This window comes from Theropithecus gelada, chromosome 8 (assembly GCF_003255815.1).
Source record: "Theropithecus gelada isolate Dixy chromosome 8, Tgel_1.0, whole genome shotgun sequence".
In the NCBI taxonomy this organism is placed as follows: Eukaryota; Metazoa; Chordata; class Mammalia; order Primates; family Cercopithecidae; genus Theropithecus; species Theropithecus gelada.
Genome location: NC_037676.1, coordinates 64,593,082 through 64,616,423, shown reverse-complemented (window position 1 = coordinate 64,616,423; position 23,342 = coordinate 64,593,082). Strand labels below are relative to the sequence as shown.

The following is a 23,342-nucleotide window of genomic DNA, read 5'->3' as shown; positions in this document are numbered from 1 at the left end:
AGCATTTTGGTCAAAGCCTTTCCACAAGTCTCTAGGAAGGTCCAAAGTTTACCACATCTTCCTGTCTTCTGAGCTCTCCAAGTCTCTAGGAAGTTCCCAACTTTCCCACATTGTCCTGTCTTCTTCTGAGCCCTCCAAACTGTTCCAACCTCTGCCTGTTACCCAGTTCCAAAGTTGCTTCCACATTTTTGGTTATCTTTACAGCAGCACCCCACTCTTTGTGGTACCAAATTACCGTATTAGTCCGTTCCCACGCTGCTATAAGGATATACTCAAGATTCGGTGATTTAAAAAGGAAAGAGGTTAAATTCACTCACAGTTCTGTGGGGCTGGGGAAGCCTCAGGAAACTTATAATCAAAGCAAAAGGGGAAGCAAGCAAGTCCTTCTTCACAGGGCGGCAGGACGGAGAAGAATGAGATCCAAGTGCAAAGGGAAAAGCCTCTTATAAAACCATCAGATCTTGTGAGAACTTACTCACTATCATGAGAATGGCATGGAAGAAACCACTCTAATGATTCAATTACTTCCCACCAGGTCCCTCCCACAACATGTGGGGATTATGGAAAGTACAATTCAGAATGAGATTTGGGTGGGGACACAGCCAAACCATATCAAGCACCAAGTGGGCTCTTGAGGTTCCCAATTCCAGGTCTTGGCTCTTAGACAGTATTTCTTAACTTGCTCTGAGTCAAAGAAGAATCCACTGTTCTGAAAAGAGAGTTCTAGGCCTGGAAGCATTCACCACAGGCTGACTGAAAAGCCCGTGGGCCTTGAATAAACATTGGTGGTGATCAGACATTACTTACCACAGGCTTGGGTGGTGGTGACCAGTGGGAGCAACACCTCCACATGTGGAAAGTGAAGGGAAAAGTGGGAAAGATTTTTTCTTGTTGCCTTGGTGTCAGCTGAACCACAATAAAAAAGAGCACCAGGTTGATACCTAAGGTTTGTGACTCCAGAGACTGGCTGCCAGATAGCATCTCTGGACCTAACTGTGATCAGGGGACACCTGAAGCCCTGAAGGTTGAGATAAAAGCCTGGATGGTTTCACCACCAGCTGATTCTGGAACTCTAGAAACTTAAGTTAACAAAGGCAATAGCCAGGCAGTGGTTATTGTGGACCTTGGGTGAGACCCAGTGTTGTGCTGGCTTTGGGCCTAGCTCAGTGCAGTCCCATGATGGTGTCAACCCTTTCCCAGCCCTAGAAGCTCAGTTCAGAGAGAAAGACTCTGTTTATTTGGGAGTAAGTATGGGGAAGCAACAAGAGTCTCTGCCTGATAATCCGGAGAATTCTTCCAGATCTTATCCAAGACCACAAAGGCAGTACTTCTAGGAGTCATCAAGATCCTTAGAGTTACTGGGCGTGGGGTTCCCCCTAAGGCAGATATGGCTGCAGTAACCAAAAACTTAGATAAAAACACCCAAGTCGCTTTGGATACCTGGAAAGCCTTCCCAAGAAGAATGGGCACAGACTGCAAATACTACCATAAATGCCTAATTCTTCAATGCCTCGATAGTGATAAACATCCACAAGCATCAAGACAATCCAGTAAAACATGCATTCACCAAATGAACTAAATAAGGCACCAGTGAAACATTATGGAGAGATATGTGAACTTACAGACAGAAAATTCAAAAGAGTTGTTTTGAGGAAACTCGACAAAATTCATAATGACACAGAAGGAATTCCGAATCCAATGAGATAAATTTTAAAAAGATTGAAATAATTTAAAATTATCAAACAGAAACTCTGGCGTTAAAAAATGCAATTGACTCACTGCAGGGTGCATAAGAGTTTTGTAACAGCATTGATCAAGCAGAAGAATTAGTGAATTTGAAGAGAGGCTACGTGAAAATACACAGCCAGAGAAGACAAAAGAAAGAATACATGAGAATAACACATGCAAGATCTGGGAAATAGCCAGCCTCAGAAGGGAAAATCTAAGAGTTCTTGGCCTTAAAGAGGATGTAGAGAGAGAGAGAGAGAAGCGTAGAAAGTTTCATCAAAAGAATACTAACAGAATTTCCTAAACCTAGAAAAGGATATCAATATCGAAGTACAAGAAGGTTATAGAACACGAAGCACATTTATCCTAAGTAAGTCTATCTGAAGACATTTAATAATGAAACTGCCAAAGGCCAAGGATAAAGAAAGGATTCTAAAAGTGACAGGAGAAATAAAAACAAATAATATTCAATGGAGCTCCAATACATGTGGCAGCAGACTTCTCAGTGGAACCCTTACAGGACAGGAGACAGTGTCAAAAGAAAAAAAACAACTGTTAACTGTTATTGTAGAATAGCAAATCTAGTGAAAATATCCTTCAAAGATGACGGAGAGAGGAAGACTTTTCATAGACAAACAAAAGCTAGGGATTTCATGAACACGAGACCTGTCCTACAAAAAATGCTAGGACACTCCCCTTGTCAATGCTTCCTCTGCACCCCTATGGTTCATACTTCCAGTCAATCTCAACAAAACATCCAATTTCTAGAAAATATAGCATTTGACCGGGCAACATGGCTCATGGCCTGTAATGCCAGAAATCTAGGAGGCCAAGGCGGGTGGATCACTTGAGGTCAGGAGTTCGAGACCAGCCTGGGCAACATGGAGAAACCCCGTCTCTACTAAAAATACAAAAATTAGCTGGGCGTGGTGGAGTGGACCTGTAATCCCAGCTACCGGGTGGGGGCTGAGGCAGGAGAATCACTTGAACCCGGGGGGCAGAGGTTGCTGTGAGCCAAGATCACACCACTGCACTCCAGTCTGGGTGACAGAGTGAGACTCTGTCTCAAAAAAAAAAAAACAACAGAAAAGAAAAAAGAAAAGAAAATATAGCATCTACCACACAGGAACTCACACAACTGACCAGCCTGAATTGTGATCTCTTATTTTCCCTTCACTACTGAGTAAACAAAACAAAACAAAAAAAAGTTCCTCCTCTCATATAAGCCAAACTCTACTTCTGCTGGAAGTCTTAGCCCCTCTATGTTCAGGAGCCTTGTCTTATATACTGTCTCTCTCTCTCCTGTGTCATCCACACTGTCTCCCCTATATTAGACCATTGTCTCAGCTTTTAACTCTGTGAAAAAGCTTGTACATCTCTGAGACAATTCATGGTTCCTCCTTACTTCAAGCATGTTAGCTGATGTTTCCATAATGACTCTCTCCATTTCCTCAATGCTCTTGCATCCTGGAACTTACTAAAAGCTGGCTTTTCTATGTCCTTCATTTAGGCAGATACTTACTGAGAGCTGACTATGCACCAGTGACCATTCTAAGGTGCAGTTAATGAGATTCACACATTCTAGTCATCAGGAATTGTACCAAAAGCTCCTTTAAGAGATCACATAGTCATTTATACTTTCAAGATTTACCACACTCTCCATTCTCTCTTCTTTTATACAATTGTTGCTTGTTTAAGCAAATCTCATCACTGAATATGTATTTCTCTCTCTCTCTCTTTTTTTTTTTTTTTTTTTTTTGAGACAGAGGCTGGCTCTTATACCCGGGCTGGAGAGCAGTGGCATGATCTCGGCTCACTGCAACCTCCACCTACCAGGTTCAAGCAATTCTCCTGCCTCAGCCTCCTAAGTAGCTGGAATTACAGGCACCCACCAACACTCTCTGCTAATTTTTGTATTTTTAGTAGAGAAAGGGTTTTGCCATGTTGGCCAAGCTGGTCTTGAACTCCTGACCTGAAGCGATCCACCCGCCGTGGCCTCCCAAAGTGCTGAGATTACAAGCATTAGCTACCATGCCCGGCCCTGAACATGTATTTCATGTCTTAAGTTTATCTTCTGAAAAAAAAAATAATGTAAATATCTCCAGATAATAGAAACAAAAAAAGTTGAGTAGTTTTATACCACATAAATGTTGACAATATTTTTTTTGTTTGTTTTTTGAGACGGAGTCTTGCTCTGTCACCCAGGCTGGAGTGCAGTGGTGTGATCTCGGCTCACTGCAACCTCTGCCTTCTGGGTTCAAGTGATTCTCCTGCCTCAACCTCCAGAGTAGCTGGGATTATAGGCGTGTGCCACCACATCTGGCTACTTTTTTGTATTTTTAGTAGAGACACAGTTTCACCATGCTAGCCAGGATGGTCTCAGTCTCCTGACCTCGCGATCTGCCTGCCTTGGCCTTCCAAAGTGCTGGGATTACAGGCATGAGCCACTGCTCCTGGCCTATAATTTCTTATATTAAACATCACAACCCACTCTGATTTTCAAGAAGATATATTAGAAATTTCTGAGTAATCAAAATAAAGACAATCATAACTAAAACAGGACAGTAACAGTTCACTCTGCTAACAGTGAACATGCTACCGTTTATTGCTGCAAGGCACCAAGTCCAAATACTAAGTGAATAATCTCCCTATTGAGCCTTGTAATGTGTTTGTTTTGTCACCATTCTCACTTGGAAATTTTTAAGTTACTACCATGTACTTTGAGTCATGTCATACCATTGATACTAGAGATTCAACAGCTTACATGAAATCTGCCTATGCAACGGAAGTCCTTGCAGAACTGCCAAAGCTCTAGCTTTTAATGTTACTTGCTTATTTTGTGGTTTAGATTTGCTTTTATTTTTATTTCATTTATTTTTACAAAAGTTTATTCTTAAATGTGCAGCAGTCTCCAAGATGACACTTCATTCTAACTATAGGTGGCAAAGGATGTTACAGCAGGAAATTCAGATGTTTAAATAGGGTTGGAATCCAGGGTCGCCATGGCCTCAGGCACGAGAAACAGCTTTCTTTTTTACCAGATTTCTTAATTCCACCTGAGACCAGGGGGCCCTTCCCTGCAGCCTCTGCTTTCAGCTCCTTGAGTTTCTTCTGCTCCTCTTTCTCCTTATGCTCGAAAATGTTATCTCCTCATCCATCTCCTCAGCCTGCTTCTTGGGCTGTTTTGGGGGCTTCTTCCCAGCTTCGTGGCCAGACATGATGCCTGCACCCCTTTCCCACCAGGTTTACCCTTATGTTAAGTTAATGTCCATGTTGGTATGGAAAATGATGTATAAGGATGGAATTCCATCTCAATTTGTCTCCACCTGCACAAACATAGATGGCAGCATAATCTTGACATCCAACTCTGCAACTGTTAAAGTTACCCTGATTTTTATAAGTTCTGTGCTTCCCACATCCAAGCTGCTTCTGCTCCCTTTGTTCTCCTCCTACTTGCCTTTCTTCCTTCCTTTGCCACAGTAGCACAAGACAGCTGATCCGCAGGATTCTGGCAGATGCCCTAGCGCCGACTCCAGGGCAATGATGTGAATGTAAACTAGCATCTGTAAGCGCTCGTTACAAACTGTAGGTAATTGAGAGTTAGTCTTATATAAAATTTATCATCTATTTTCCCAAGACTGAGGAGCAGGGAGTGTGATCTAGTGGATAGAGAACTAATTGGGAGTCAAGAGACTCAGATTCCATTCTGAGTTCCATTATAGTTGTGGTTTCTGAATCTGAGCAATTAGAGGCAACCTCTATTTCAACTGTCCTCCCTATAAATTGTATATACTACTTATCACTACAACTCTCTGCAGAATTTGAAAGATCTAAGTGAGTTATTACCTGTAGAGTGGCTTGTGCTCCTGAGGAAAACAAAGTACATACTTCAAGATAGAATTCCTTTAATTTAAACAAAATAAACAACTCTAATATTATCACATCTTTGTTCCACCACCACCACCAACAAAAAAAGGTGAATTTTAGAAGCTTTGGTTTGTTGTGTGTGTGTGTTTTTTTTTTAAGGAAAAAGATAATAAAAGGCACAAATGAGATGATAAAGTTTATTTTCTACTCTAATTAAATATCAGGATGGTAGCAAGGATCAGTGGTCCTTCGAGCATTGAGGCCAGTGGCATTCCTATTAAACCTTAAAGCCTTAAAGATCTGTGATGGCACCACTGATAACAGACACACCACTTCTGTACTGGGAGAGTTTTAAGATGATTCCTCTAGAACACCCCAAAGAACAACCCAAATATCCCAATAACTTAAATAATATTTTGTTGACATCTGTTGTGCACAATAAATTGTTAAAAACTGTATGTATCTCACTGCCTGCTCAAGGGCTTTTGTCCTTTCTCCCTCTGATGATCAACTGAGGTCAAGGAAGTTCAGGCATCACAATCACTTGGTATAACAAATACCAAAGTAAGTCGTTATAACCTGGTACCTGGAAAATAAAGCCATAGTAAGAAGTTTCTCTGAAGAGATAGGTAGGAGACATTTTCCTAATAGTGATTAACACAAGAAAAGTTACAGGGGAAAAATAATGAAGAAAGTGTCATAGGAGTAAAGTGTAAATTTTGTAATTTGGTTTGGCAGAATAGACAGGGTAAGTAGGGCTAAAATTATCAGTTTATTAATTAGTAGAAAGTTAACACACACATCAAATTTATTCTACTATAAATTAAGAGCCACAATTGTTTAAGCAAATAAGTGAAATAAAAATACTATGATAAACACATTGTTATCTTAAGCTATGAAGTACCCAGGAAATACCCTGTCCTTTTAATACAAGGAATATCTGAGAATTAATTCTGTAAATTAATTTATATTACAGTATAAGCTGCCTTTGTAAGAAAAGCCTAAATTTTTCATTGTATAATTGTCTTGAAGAGCACTGATACACTGAGAATAGACTTAGGCACCGGGTTGTGGTCTAGCCATATAAGAACGGGGCTTTTGAGGGGTCTTTTCTAAACTGTGATGCCTAAGATTCTAAAAGGGAAATAATCACACAAGGGAAGCTTCTATAACGGAAACAATCGCCTTTGTGCATACGGGTCTTCTGAGGATAAAAATAAAGTAGCTCTAAGAGAGTGTGTGTGTGCATGTGTGTGTGTGAGAGATAATTAACACTAGCCATTACACTAAAGGATTATTAAGGTTTTCCCTCTAAGTACTGATGTCTGTATAGTGTGCTATTAAAATCACATGGTAGTACATTTTTAAAATCCTCCTTTTCCTTCAAAATAAATTGCCACATTTCTATAATTCTGGTAGCTCATAAAGTAATAAATCTGGAGACTTAAGACTCACTATATGGGTGATTTAAATACACATTTTAGAATTTTTTTTAAACATGAAAATTCATCAGTGTCTTTGAAAGAATAATTAACATGTAAAAATAGGTATGCAACTACTTTTTTAATTTAATAAACAGAACCTCTATTGATCAATTGCTCAGGTATTTCTATCTGCTAATATGTATATCTAATTGAGCTGTATATCTACTTACCACTTCAGAGAAGCTTCTTAAGATATCTATCGAATTAAGATATATGTGTAATTAAGATATGTATCTAATGAAGATAGATATCAGGATATATATGTATGTGTGTGGATATGTGGATGTGTGTAGAACTTTGGATAAATATCTTTATTAAAATTGAAAACAATGTTCCAGAATTTACATAAGCATCTACAAAAAAAAAAAAAAAAAAAAAAAAACACCTCTGATATTTAGATATTTAGATATAAATAAATTCTCTTGCTTCACTAATTTTAAATCTCTACAATGGGACCATTCTCAATTTGTCTGTTTCATATACTTTTTTTCATGAATTCTTAAAAATATTACCAAATACACAGCGCCTCTGCCTGGCCTCCGCCCCGTCTGGGAAGTGAGGAACGCCTCTGCCAGGCCGCCCAACTGTCTGGGAAGTGAGGAACGCCTCTGCCCTGCTCCGGCACGGCCTGGGAAGTGAGGAATGCCTCTGCTGGGCTGCCCAACCGTCTGGGAAGTGAGGAGTGCCACTGCCCAGCCGCTGCACCCTCTGGAAAGTGAGGAGCCTCTGCCAGGCTGCCATCCCATCTGGGAAGTGAGGCGCATCTCTGCCTGGCGGCCGCACTGCCTAAGCAGTGACGAGTGCCTCGGCTCAGCCGCCCAGCCCCACCGTCTGGGAAGTGAGGAGTGCCACTGCTTGACCACCTCTCTGTCTGGGAAGTGAGGAGCGCCTTTGCCTGGCCGCTGTGCAACCCTCCAACTGTGAAGTGGTAGCCTTGTGTGTGATCTTTATGCCCTCCCCAGGTTTGCATTTTTGACATTAAAGTTTACTTTTAAATTTAAAAAAAAAAAAAAAACCAAATACAGCAAGAAAAAAAAAATAGTAACTCACCAAGAACAAATGTAATTTTTCCCATGTGTGCACAGCTGGTTTAACATCCAAAGGTTAATAAATGTAGTATTATCTAAATGTAACATAGCTAAATATATTACCTAAATGTAACAAAGAGAAAAACTGTAAGATTATCTTAGTAAAGGAAGAAAAACCATTTAACAAGATTCAACACCATTCATGATTTTTAAAAAATGCAATGAGAAATGGAGGAAAACGTCTTCAACCTGATAAAGGGTATCTATGAAAAATGTAAAACTAACTTCATATTTAATGATGAAAAACAGAATGTTTTCTCCTGAAATTGGGAAAAAGTCAAAGAATGTCCACTCTCACCGCTGCAAGTATAGCAAGACAAAAAAAAAAAAAATACATGAAAGGCACATGTTAGAATGGAAGTAACAATAGTGCATTTATTTGCATATGACATGGTGTATGTAGAAAATCTTAAAGAACCTAATATAAAGCTTCCTAAAGCTAATGAGTTTAACAAATTCTCAAGATATAAAACTAACATGCAAAAATCAACTTTTTATACACTGGAAATAAACAACCTGACAATAAAATCAAATGTTAATTAACTACACCACGTACCATAAAAAGAAAAACACTTAGAAATAAATTCAACAAAAAGATGTGCAATGCCTGTGAGCTGAAAACTCTAAAGCTTTGCTTTAAAAGTTAAAGAAGGCTTATCTAAATGGAGATATATACTTTTTTATTAATTTGAAAATTCACCATTTTTAAGAGGTCAGTTCTTCTAGAATTGACTATAAATTGAATATATTCAGAATCAAAATCCTAGCAGTGTCTATATAAGAATTTGACAAGCCAATGTTAATATTTGTATGGAAAGGCAAATAATCTAGAATAGTTTACTTTTTTTTAAATAAAAAACAAAATCAGATGAATCAAATTAGCTGGTATTTAAGATTTACAATAAAAGCACTCTAAGGGGTATGAGATTGGCATAAAGATTGACATATAGATCAATTAAAAGGAACTTTGAGTCCAGAAATACACCCACAATTATTATGTTGTAGATGGGTTTTCAACAAAGATACCAAGGAAATTCAATGAAATGAAGATTGTGTTTTCAATAAATGGATTCTGAATAAATGAATATCTCTGTAGAAAAAAACGCTGACCCTTTCCTCATACTATACACAAAAAGTACACAAACCTGATTATCAACGTAAATATAAGAGCTAAAACTATAAAGCTTTTAGAAGAAAATCTGGGAGAAATCTTTATGAATTTCCTCAATACCAACCATGGAATATTACATTACAAATGAAAACACTTTAGTTCTTTAAGAAAAATCGTGGGTATTCAATACTCTGGTGTCTCTTCATAAACTAACAATGTTTCATTTACATTTTCCACTATCTATGACCAGGGATTCTACTGATATTTAAAGTAGATTCCTGCACTGTGTTAATCTTTCTTAACCTTTCACTTCAACTTTCATGCCAATAAACCAACACTGCTGCACATTGTCAACATGAAGATTTGTGCTGCTGTTACAGTCCAGGAGACTGAGAATGCTGAATATAAAATTAATTTTCCTTATCTCTAAGTCATATAGTTTATTTGTAGTATTTTTGAAGAGGGTGGTTAAAATATTTTAAAAATTCTAATCTGCAGTTTTAAAAGATGACGAGACCATATGAATTATAATGATAAAAATGGAAAGACAGTTACCAAAAATATTTGCTTCTCTGTTCATCTTGACAAATAGATGCAACACTTTGACAGCTAATCAACACAGGTTTTCTTTTTTTCATACTATATCTATCCTGTTCCAGAATGACCTATTAATTTTAATTGCTTTGCTAGGCTCCCATTTAATGGTTCAATGAATATAATACATTTATGCTTTTCTTTGCATAATGAAGTGGCCAGGTAAGCGAGATAACTTTTTGAAGTTAATACAGCCAAAATATAAATATAGCCAAAATAAAATACAAAATAAAAAAATATATAAAATACAGCAAAAAATTTCAATATTTCAACTTCCCATTACTACTAGTAATAAAACTTATCTAAATTATGTTCATAAACTTACAAATTGGCAATAAAAGTGAGCTTCACTCCACTACAGAAATCTCCTTCAAATCATGCACATTTTTGAAAGTTTATAGTTAGCAAAATGCTCTTTATGATGATATAATAAATGTATTTCTCTTTGTTACATGTTTATGTGGTTTTAAGTTATTGTTAAGCCAAGTGATTGCCAATAAACTTAACTTCTACTCAGAGTAAAATGACCAGTAATAACAATTTCAAAAGCATGGAGTTTTCCTACACATTTTTTTCATAGTCTTATTCTATTACAATGTTGAGATATTTGGCAGCTCTGATATTTTATCAATTTTTTTCTTCTACTAAATACTTTTTAGGGCTTTAATTAGAACTTTCTTATGTTGTCTAGTGAATGTTTTATTGTTGTTGTTGTTGTTGTCATTGAGAGAGGGTCAGAGATTAACACACCAAAGATAAATTATTCCAGTTGAGACAGAATGAGCTGAGTACCAATATTATTTAGTGAAACATGACAAGATGTGTGTGACATTTTTGATACTATGTATATTTCCTAAATGAGTCTAATATTTTTCACAAACACACACGTGTGCGCGCACACACACACATTCATCTTCATAATGCATTAAACAATGAGAGATTTCAAAAACTTAGATAACGTTTCTTATTATCCATTGTGATCTGCAAATTGTATTTCAAAAACTGCCATTTGCCCTTACATCATTTCCTTTATTTTCATAAAATCTATTTTAAAATAATATTACATATGTTTTTCATTTCTTATCCAGAGAATCTCATAACTTTCCTGTTTTATTCCATTTCTATGTATCTTTTCTCTTCTTCCTTCATTGTGCCCATATTACTTGTCCCTATTTAAATGCTGCCTTTTTATCCAGTTCTCATCTTTTATCTATTTTTCTATCTCGCAATATAATATTAAATGCTCATCTTTCTTATTTAATGTTGTCTTATGACTTTGACCTTATTTCACAGCTGGAATTGGATCTTTGTTTTCCTCAGCTAAATTAGTACCATTTCGTTTATATGTCTTCTAAAGGACTGTTTCAAATAAAAGCAGTCCTTTGACCACTAAGGCTACAAGGGAGACTTGGTTGTAGAAAACAATTCAGGAAAATTCCTAGGATACCAAAAGATAAAGTACATATAGTTTTGGGTTTTACATTTAAATATTTAATCAATCTTAAGTTATTTTTTGTATATGGTATAAGGAAGAAGTCTAGTTTCAATTTCTGGAAGACAACATTCTGGACATAGCAACGTGAAAAGATTTCATGAGGAAGACACAAGCAATTGCAACAAAAATAAAAATTGACAAATGGGATATACTTAAACTAAAGAGCTTCTGCACAGCAAAGAGAACTATCAACAGAGTAAACAGACAAGCTACAGAATGGGAGAAAAATTATGCAAACTATGCATCTGACAAAGTTCTAATATCCAGCATCTGTAAGAAACAACAAATTTACAAGAAGAAAAGCAAACAGCCCTGTTGAAAAGTGGGTAAATGGACGTGAACAGACGCTTTTCAAAAGAAAACATACATGTGGACAACAATCATATGAAAAAAAGCTCAACATCACCGATCATTAGAGAAATGCAAATCCAAACCACAATGAGATACCATCTCACACCAGTCAGAATAGCTATTATTTAAAAGTCACAAAACAATAGATGCTGATGCGGTTGTGGAGGAAAAGGAATGCTTTTACTCTGTGAGAGTGTAAATTAGTTCAACCATTGTGGAACACAGTGTAGTGATGCCTCAGAGACCTAGAGGCAGAAACACCATTCAACCCAGCAATCCCATTAGTGGGTATTATCCAAAGGAATATAACTCATTCCATTATGAAGACACATGCATGTTTATATTCATTGCAGCACTATTCACAATAGCCAAACATGAAATCAAGCTAAATGCCCTTCAGTGATATACTGGATAAAGAAAATGTTGTACATATGCACCATGGAATACTATGCAACCCTATAAAAAGAACAAGCTCACGTCCTTTGCAGGAACATGGATGGAGCTGACAGACATTATCCTTAGCAAATTAATGCAGGAATAAAAAGCCAAAGAACACATATTCTCACTTGTAAGTGGGAGCTAAACGATGAGAAGAAATGGACACATAGAGTGGAACAACACCCACTGGGGCCTATTGGAGGGTGGGGAGTGGGATAAAGGAAAGTATCAGGAAGAATAACTAATGGGTACTAGACCTAAAACCTGGGCAACAAAATAATTGTACAAAAAACCCCATGACACAAGTTTACCTATATCACAAATTACCAGTATAACAGCAATACCAGCACATGTGCCCCTGAACTTAAAACAAAAGCTAAATTTTAAAAAAAGAAAGAAAAAGGTACATATATCTACACAGGTGACTTGTTCTCAAGACTGCCTGTCCCCAAAGAGGCAATAAAGGCAAAGTATGCTGTCCGTTCAGTTCAGTTTGGACTGAATGCCCATTATTCTCAAACACAAAGAGCAAAAAACATCAACAACAACAAAAACTAGATAAAACAACATTAATTATCTAAGATAAGGCACTACTGCTACTGAGCCCTAAATGACACCCAGGATGTCTGGACACTTAATTGCATTCTCTACCAAACTGTATCAGGAAGTCACATAATAAACAGTTACTCTGCATTTTTTGGAGTGCAGAACCACTGAATCATCCACCCTTCATGCCCACCTGTATGTCCTCCTATACACAGGTAGGCAACATAGATCCACAAACTTACTCAGTTTTCCCTTTCTGCAAATATATTTATTGTTAGATGTCAGAAAGAGCAATGGGATAATTATTCAGTGATATTAAACCTTTTCTGTACCCTAAAAAGCAGGGAGCCCAGAGAAGAATTCCCTCAGTTTGATGTGACAGCGGCTGCCCTAAGATGGTCAGACACAGAGACCTTTCTCTCTTTTCATTTCCTACCTTGGCCTTAATATAAAAGTCATGTCTTCCAGCACCTCCTTTGCTCTTCCAATCCTTTCCATTTCAAAACAGCGAAAAGACTAGGTTTTAAATGTTCTCATCACAAATAAATGATAGATATTTGAGGTGATGAATATGCTAATTAACCTGATTTGATCATTCTACTGTGTATACATATATTGAAACACCAAATTTTACCCCATAGATACACAAAAATATTATTTATCTAATAAAAATAAAATTAGATAAAGTATATGTTATGACATTGCAGCTCTTATTTTCCTGTAGATGAAGTTATGTTCAGGCTGGCTTTCTAGTTTCCATGCAGCAGCTCTCCCTTCCCTCTCCAGGACCTCCATGCAGACAGGCTGGCTGCCCTTCAGTTTCTCTACCCGCAGAAAAGCAGGTGAGCTCAAGATGGGCGGCTCCCTGGAGGCCTTGCTCTGGTCTTCTTTACATTTTTACCACAGAAGCCTGTATTTGGGTCTGTGAGGCACTGGTCTGACCCATTAATAAAGCTGATGACCCAATTGCTTATTTGACCAGAGTTTTTGGTCAACTAGAGATTTTATTACAACTGGAAACACTAAAACCCTGGAGGCCAACAGTGCACCTTACATTCACCAGCACACATGGCAGAATGGAAAGCCCAGAGACCCGACAGCAGTCAGAGCTGGCTGAAATCCCAATTTGGAGACATGGTAATTAGAAAGGTATGTAATCTCAGTCTGGTGTCTTAATTTTAAAATTAGGATAATGTAACTTTGATGGATGTTTTAAAAACTATTTAAACGTGGTTGTTTTAGATCATCATGATTGTCAAGTGTCTAAAGTAGCACTTGGCGTTATCAGTATCATGGCCAGGGTTTGATAAAAGTAGCCAATTAAATGTGAACTTTAGTTAATCCACATATGCTTGGCAATCCTGCCCATCCCCGTTTGCTACCACGTATTACCTTTGCTAGGGCCTGAATAAGCAATGACCAAGAATTTCAAACAATTTTTTCCTTAGTTTTGTTTTTCAAATCATGAAATAAATCCATGCTTCAAATATAATCTTCAACTATTAAATTGGAGGTAGCTAAATTTTAAATGAACAAAGACAAGGCAATCTAACAGGTTTTATATGTTAGGAATAATCAGATATAAACATAATCTGAAAAATAAGAACAATTTTGGGGTCCCAAATACATTTCTAAAATCTAAGGCCTTTCATATAACAGGTGGATTTTCACACCAATATTTGGAAGGTAAATGTTGATTCACATGAAACAGATATTTTAACATTTTTTAGCAGCAAGTTGGTAAATGGTGGTCTATAACTATTTAAAATAAAACATTTTGGAAAATTATTTAACTGTATTAAAAAGCCAGTTACACTCCACAATGTTATTACATAGTAAGGCATATGAGTGAAATTTACCCATGGCTAAAACGACCATGGCCTATGGGAAGATTTTTGAAAATGAATTCTTAAAAATTCATATAAAAGGAAAATATTTTTGTTGCAGGATATTTACTAAGATAACAAGAAGCCATCAGCAGAGTTTTTTGCTTTTCCTTTTTCAAGATAAGACAGAAAAGCACATTGAAAGGCATGTTTGAAATTACATTTACTACCAATCTCACTGTAGATTCATGGAATATTACAGGTGAAAATCACTGTAGATTTAATCTAATCCACTGCCTTCATTTTAAAGATAAGGAACATGGTTAAGTGACTTTCTCAAAGCACTAGAACATCACCAAAATATGTACCAACCTGGGTGAATGTTACCACAATGGAAAAGTTACTGCATCTTTCTCCTCCAAATTGGGGTTAGGATCCTACTTAAAAGAAACTAAGGTGATGAAGAACACATATGATCTATTCTTTCATACGTCTTATGTGTCTTGCATAATATAATGGGTCCTTTCTGAATGTAAGCATCAATGCTGAAGGTAAGATGAACTGCTGAGCTTGCTTCACATGGCCGTTCAATGTGGATGGGTGTTTACATGCAGGAAGCAGCTGACAGTGACTTAATCAGAGGTCAAAAACGGCAGCCTGCATGCTGAATCTACCACAGTTTTTTTGGCAACATTTTTATTTTATCAGGTCTGTGTTTGAGATAACAACTCCATCAGAAACTCTAATATTCCAGCTTTACTGCAAAACCACATGGGCCCTTTTACCATGTGGCCCACGCTCCCATGTGGCAAGATTCATTTCATTAAACTAAGCAGTGGTTGATGATTCCCTGATTTTAATGGGACAAAAACTCCCTTATTTACTACAGGATATACCATTTCCTGTTGTATGACACTCATTCAATTATGTCAACTGCCTGGCTTGGCCTGGGTGGTATTTGTGACTATCTGAAAAGATGATCCTATAAATTAATAAAACACTGTACTATAGTCAGTATGACCTTTGATGTTTATCCCAATTCTTTAAGAAGTATAATCTATTATAAAGTGCAGGGGACTCATGACTTTCTCTCTCTCTCTCTCTCTCTCTCTCTCTGTCTCTCTGTCTCTCTCTCATACATCAATTTGGAAACACCAAGTGTACTATTTCACTGGGTCCTCACAATAACATGGGGGTCAGTTGTATCAGTTGTATAAGCCACATTTTACAGATGAGAGAACGGAGACTTAGAAAGGTAAGATAACTTGCTCATGGCCATAAATTACATGGCAAAGCTGGTGCTCAAAGTCTGGTTTTCTAAGACCAACGGGCATTTAACTGTATCCTGCTGCCTTACCATGTCACTCATTCTAATAATAATGTGTATTTCAATAATGCTTTTAACTTTATCCTTAATAATAATATTAGATTGCAAAGCAAGATTTGTCGCATTAAAATTCCTTCATGTATTCATTATTTTTATTGCTCATTTTATAATTTATTTTAAAAATTAGAAATAAATCAAATAATTAACTTGCAATCATACATTGAGGTCATGGAACAATAAGGAACTAGTATTCCTATAGGAGAGAGTCATGTTCTTCATGTTCTTTGTACTTTAGTGTTTTTTGCCTAAAACTGTTCTTTCCAGATACTCTAAGGATAATCATAGTTACTATTTATGAAATGACTGCATTTTATTAGGAACTTTTCATTTTTAAACATTTTTAGTTTTGAAAACAATCCTAAGAGGTGAGTATTGTTATAACTACTTCACAGAGCAGCCAACTGAGATTTGAAGAGAGTAATAAGCCTTTACCTGATTTCACACAACTTGCAATGTGACTTTCTCACATGTGTTTTCAAAAAGTGGAGTCATAACTCTGGGGGTTGTCCAAGTGACTGTCTGTGGCCCATATACAGCAACAAATTAGATGTAAGTAAACATACCCACAAGCAAGAGAGGAGAAGTCTCAGTACATGAGCACTTTTGTACCCAGTGCTTTGGGAACACTAAAACTATCATGTGGAGGAGCCCATGCTGCTGTTGGAGAGGCAACATAGAGGAAAACTGAGGCTCCCTGGCTGATAGCCTGCTGACCACTAGTTCTAGGAGCAAAACCATCCTAAAGTGTTGAATGGATGAACAAACTATGGTGCATGTACAGATGCATTTCACACATACTGATGCACACAGTAACCTATGAATCTCAGATTTTTTTCTGATAAGTGAAAGAAGCCAGACCAAAACACTGCATACTGTAGATGCCATTTATACACCATTATGGAAACGGCAAAAGTACAGGAACAAAGAACACATCAGTAGTTCCAAGGAGTTAGAGATGTGAAAGTGTTAGACTACAGATGGACAATATGAGGAAACTTCAGGGTGCCCATCATAGAACTATTCCGTATGTTGATTGTGGTCATGCTATATAATGTTATGCATTTGCCAAAATTTATAGAACTGTAACTAAAATGAGTAACTTTTCTTGAATATAAATGAAAATGAAATTTTAAAATACTTCCCTTTCCCCACCTTCCCCATGTTAACTGCGAAACTGTGTGAGTGGGTGGATTTCAAAGTGGAATGATCTGGATTATTTAAATATTGGATCTGCATTTTACTATTTGAGTTATTTAAGTAATCATCATTTCTCTGAGTTTCAGTTTATAATATGAAAAATGGAGAAAACAATACCCACCTTAGGCTTCCACATACTCATCTGTGATGGAGTTGAGTCGTACCCTCCAGGGTTATGATGTGAGTTAAATGGGATAATGTTTGCAGAGGGCCTGGCATAAGTAAGTACTCAATAAAGGGAAATGATGATGTTGCAGAGGATTATGATAATGACAATGATGATCTCCATTAGGGAAGCACTCTTTGGAGAGTATTTATTCCTCTGGGAAACTGGGGGGACTCGCACTCCTGATTCTAAATTTACATTGTGTCATCTGTTTATCTAAAAGATCCTCATGTCCTGTAGGTGATGAGACTTTCAACAAATGGAGGGTCCCAAAATAAATAAATTCAGCAGATATCTACTAGACACTTATTACATACAAAACACTATCAAACAGTTCTATGTAGTAATTACAATGATAATATCTAAGAATTTTTTTACAACAAACTACAAAGATATCTTATACATCTTTGATTTATACTTGATTTAGGAGGTCCCACTATAATCATACTCATTACTTCTGAGGTCATCCTTTGGGAACTGCAGTCCCTGAACTCTAAAGCTTTATGGAATTCTAGAGTCTTTGCATAAATTTTAAGTGTACACTGCTTATATTATGTCAGTTTCCGTGCCTATAGCAAACTCTTAGAATCAAGAAAAGTGTCTGAAGACACAATCTTTGGATCATGCTCAAAATACAATCGACTCTTGAACAATATGGGCTTGATCTGCCTGGGTCCCCCTATATGCATACTTTTTCCAATAAATTTATTTAAAATTATTTTTGAGATTTGTAATAATTTGAAAAAATTCACAGAAGAAAATTGTAGCCTAGAAATATTGAAAAAATTAAGAAAAAAATAGTTATGCTGTGAATGCATATATTTAGATATTTATCTATTACTATTATAAAATATGTATGAATCTTTTATAAAAATTTGATATTTATTGAAACTTAAGCAAACAAACATTTATGGACCATAGATGGCATCATTCAAAGTCAAGAGAAATGTACATAAATGTAAACATGCAATGTTAAATCATAACTGCGTAACGTTAACTATATTAACTACTGCACTACTACAATAAACTCATAGCCACCTCTTATTGCTATCAATTGTTCTGAGTATCTGCTCAAAATGCCATGTGACGCTAATCATCTTCACATGAGAAGTTCATCTCCTCAGGAAATAGTGTATCACAGTAAAAAGCAATCTCCCATAGTTTTGCATATTTTTCATCATATTTACTGCAACACAGTAAACGTTGAGTAACACCATGTAATCCATACAAAGTGCCACTAGTGATGCTGAAAGTCCTTCCAAGAAGCAGAGAAAAGTTATGAAATTACAAGAAAAAGTTGAATTGCTTGATATGTACCATAGATTGAGGATTGCAGATACGGTTGCCCAACATTTCAAGATAAATAAATCCAGTCCAAGGACCACTGTGGAAAAAAAAAGAAAATTCATGAAATTGTCACTGTAGCTAAACCAGCAGGTGAAAAAACCTGGTGCTTTTTGCAAAATACATACTCTCTGGTATTGAAAATTTAGCTTTTATGTAGGTGCAGGATTGCTATAAGAAAGTCATACCTGTAGACTCCAAATGATTTGAGAAACAGAACAGCATTAGATGACAACTTAAAGCAAAAGGAAGGTGAAGGACCAAAAGTTGGAGAATTTAATGCCAGAAAAGGATGGTTTGATAATTTTAGAATAGCACTTGGCTTAAAAAACTGTCAAGATAACAGAAGAAGCATGTTCTTCCAACCAAAAGGCAGCAGCAGAGTTTCAAGGTGCCATTAAGATAATCATTGAGGAGAAAGATCTGCCTGAACAGGTTTTTAATGTGGACAAAAGTGCCCTATTCTAGAAACAAAAGCTACAAAGAACATTTATTAGTATGAAATAAAAGTGAGCACCAGGATCTAATGCAGGAAGGAAGAGGCTAATTCCACTTTTTTGGCAAATGTAGTTGGGTTGATGACCAGGAGTCCCCTTATCTATAACTCCAAGCATTCAAGGGAAAAGATAAACACCAGCTTTCAGTCTTTTGGTCATACAAAAAGGCGTAAACAATGAGAATCATTTTTCTGGATTGGTTCCATCAATGCTTTGTCCCTCAAGTGAGGAAGTACTTTGCCAGTAGGGGACTGTCTTTTAAAGTTCTTTTGGTATTGAGTAACGTCCCCAGTCACTCAAAACCCTTTGAGTTCAACAACAAAGTCATAGAAGTGATCTACTTCCCCCCAAACACAATGTCTCCAATTCAGCCTCTGGATCAGAGGATTATAAGGACCTTTGAGGTTCATTAAACATGGTACACTATGGAAAGGATTGTCATCACTATGGAAGAGAACCCTGACAGAACATCATGAAAGTCCATGAAGATTACACCATCAAAGTGGCCATCATTATTATAGAAAAAGCTGTGTTCAGATGTTGCACATGACTTCACAGGATTTGCGACAGAGCCAATAAAGGAAATTGTGAAAGAAATTTTGGATATGGCAAAAAGGTGGAGGGCGAAGGGTTTCAAAATATAGATACTGGAGAAATTAAAGAGCTAACAGCCACCACACCAGAGGTGAAGAAAACTTGAAGATAAGAGCTTCCAAACCAGTGCCAGACAATGAGGAAGGAGACACAGAAGACGCAGTGCCAGAAAACGAATTGACATTAGACAAATTGGAAGAAGGATTCCAATAATTAAAGGTTGCTTTTACTTCATTTATGACTTGAACCCTTCTTTGGTATGGTTAATGAGACTAAAGAAAGTGGTGGAAGAAAGTTTGGTATAATATAGAAACATATTTAGAGAAATGAAAAGCAAAAAGACAGAAATTATTATGTATTTCTGTAAAATTGTACCAATTTCTGTAAAATTATGCCTGCCTCTAGCTCCACTTCCTCCCCCTTTTCCACCTCTGCCACCTGTGAGACAGCAAGATCAACCCTTACTTTGCCTCCTTTTCTTCAGCTCACTCAATGTGAAGGTGAGAAGGATGAAGACCTTTATTAGGACCCACTTAATGAATAGTAAACATATTTTTTCTTCTTTATGATTTTCTTAATAACATTTTGTTTTCTCTAACTTACTTTATTGTATGCAAAATAACTGTATACACTATACAGTCATACTATACAAGATGCAAATGTGTTAATTGGCTGTTTATGTTAACCATAAGCCTTCCAGTCAACAGTAGGATATGAGTAGTTACGATTTTGAAGAGTCAAAATTTATATGTGGATTTTCAACTGTGCAGGGCCCCAGTTTCCCTAATTCCTGGGTTGCTCAAGGATCGGCTGTACTAAAACAAAGTGCTAGCCCACATCTGAATGCTCTGCAGTCCCAAAAGACAGAGGGCATTACTTTAGTAGAAGGAGCAAGGAGGAGTCTCCAGCGCTCTGACTCCTCCAACCAAAGAACTTTTAAACTTAGAATTGATGGAATTTAACCAGAAGTTAGAAAAAGGAAAAAGTAGCCTATACATGCAGATTGGTAAAAATATTAAGAAGATATTCATGCCTAGGGAAGAACTCATTGAGTGTTATACAGTCACTGATATTAACCAATTATCATGTATTGGAAAGAACATTAAGCTAGTAGTTAGGAGAACTGAGTTCTAGTCTTGTCTGCAGATCAAAGTCTCTCCACTCCATCTATCAGAGTCCTAGACTGGAGTGAGTCTATTCAATGAAACTATTTAGAAAACCGGCCATTTTACCTACTATGGGGCAGGCTTTGGGAAAAGATGTGCCTTTATGTGGCTAAACACCACCTAATTTCCTTGTTCTAATATACATATGTATATGTATGTGTATGTATCTATATCAAAAGTACCATCTAGTCAAACAGTACATTCTAAACCTAAAGGATAAGCTTGACTTTCAAGGGTAGAGAAGAAAATAGTAAAGGGCATCCCTTTATAAAAAAGATTTAAATGCGTAATCAATGATTTAGGCTAAGAGTAAAATTTTGGCTTGAATTTGATGGACAGGATAAAAATGTCTTGGTGAATGGAGAAGAAAACTGATTCTCAGTATTTTAAAAAGTCTTCATACAAAGAAAAATAGGTAAAAATTTTAATTACTGGAGAACTTATCAATGACAAGGGAAGGAAAAAGCAAACTGATTAATGATCCATGCATTCAGAAACAATAAAGAGTCCTGGAAAGTATGGAAATAATACTTTATTCACTTTTATGATTCTGGAAAATGTAATATGAAATAAAGCATAGTTAATTTATGTTTTTAATTGGAAAACCAAGTAATTTATATTTTTTAAAGCAGGGATACTCTAAAGTACATCACAATGGGTTTTCTCAATAGACCCCATAAGAAGTAAATTATAAAGTCCCCATTTGTGCTTCACAGGGAAAAAAAATCCATTACCATTTTCTCTTTACTGGCATAATAGTTCTTCAGAATGGCTTACAACCGAGCTTATATTTCACACATGAATGTTTGATTGAATTCACCTGTTGTGATCTGCTTTAAGTGCCCACATTTTCAGTATGAGCTGTAGATTGCCAAGCCAAAGCTTTTATAACATTTTAAAGTAATTCAAGAGCTTTTCCTTTGTTTTATTCGCACTTGAATATTAAACAGTAATTACTCAAATTTGGAAACTCGAAGGTTGACTTATCTTCGAGTTTGCAGGGAGCTTGCTTATCTAACAAACTTTAGACGACCTTTTCTACCACTTTCCTGCAACAAGGCATTCCTAGGACCAGCAGAGGAGACATTCAGTCCTGTTTACTGTCATTTCTGGCAAAGCTCTGACACAGGCATATGCTCAGTACCTGGGGTGGTTAGGGCCTTGAGTGCTTAAGACTAGTACTGGAAATTGGGGCATGCACCTGTTGGATTATCTAATGAGCCAGAAAAAAACTGAAATGTTTCAGTCTTTCTTCCCATTGGCACCTGATAGGAGAAAGAGATGAAAAAGCCCATTATGTATACAAGAGTGGTATTCCACGAGGGACAGAGAGAGTTAGACTTATAGCAAAAGATTCTAGAGGTCCAAGTGGTTGTCTAAGTTATCCTATTGAGACATAAGAATGAGTTCATTTATCCTTTGAAAATGCAAACTATTTATTAAATAAAAAATCTTCTCATAACATCCTAGCTTGTAGTAAAGGCTACATTGTCTATATTTCATTATTTAGGCAGAAGTCTGCCTAAGCTATTTCAAACAAATACATATTAACAATGTTAACATACAATACACGTTAAAATACTAGTTACCAACCCCTTTATCAATCTATTTTACTATTTAACAACCTGAATTGCAAGGCACTTTTCCTTAAATACACTGAATTGCCTCAGACATGAGATATAATGACAGGGACATTTATTTTGATTCAGTTTCCAGCTCTGTCACCTGCTGAGCCCTGCCTGAGCCTCTTTATCCTCACCTGTAATATGAAAATGTGAAGAATGCCTATTATTTATAGTCAGTTTGAGGAGGTAAACTATGTAGGGGTCCCTAGTGGAAAGTCTGTCCTGAAAAAAATGAAGGCTCCTTTTTCCTATGTGTATTAGTCTGTTCTCATGCTGCTGTGAGGAAATACCAGAGACTGGGCAATTTACAAAGAAAATAGGTTGAATTGACTTACAGTTCTGCATAGCTTGGGAGGCCTCAGGAAACTTACAATCATAGCAGAAGACACTTCTTTACAGGATGGCAGAAGAGAGAATGAGTACAAGCAGGGAAAATGCCAGACTCTTGTAAAACCATCAGATCTCATGAGAACTCACTCACTCTTATGAGAACAGCATGGTGGAAAATGCCCCCATGGTTCAATTACCTCTCATGGGGTCCTTCCCACAACACATGGGGACTATGGATTTACAATTCAAGATGAGATGAGTGGGGACACACTAAGCCAAACCATATAATTCCACCCCTGGCCCCTCCCAAATCTCATGTCCTCACATTTCAAAACAAAATCATGTCCTTTCCACAGTCCCCAAAAGTCTTAACTCATTCCAGTATTAACTCAAAAGTCCAAGTCCAAAGTCTCATCTGAGACAAGGCAAGTCTCTTCTGCCTATGAGCCTGTAAAATCAAAAGCAAGTTAGTTACTTCCTAGATACAATGGGGGTACAGGTATTGGAT

The 23,342-nt window shown here is 36.8% G+C and overlaps 1 protein-coding gene and 1 pseudogene across 2 annotated transcripts in view; both read right to left on the bottom strand.

The window, feature by feature from the left end:
- NKAIN3 (sodium/potassium transporting ATPase interacting 3) overlaps nt 1-23,342 on the bottom strand; it is a 741,273-nt gene that overhangs the window by 602,873 nt on the left and 115,058 nt on the right. The gene's annotated exons all lie outside the window — the stretch shown is intronic.
- On the bottom strand, nt 4,681-4,946 carry LOC112629775 (annotated as a pseudogene).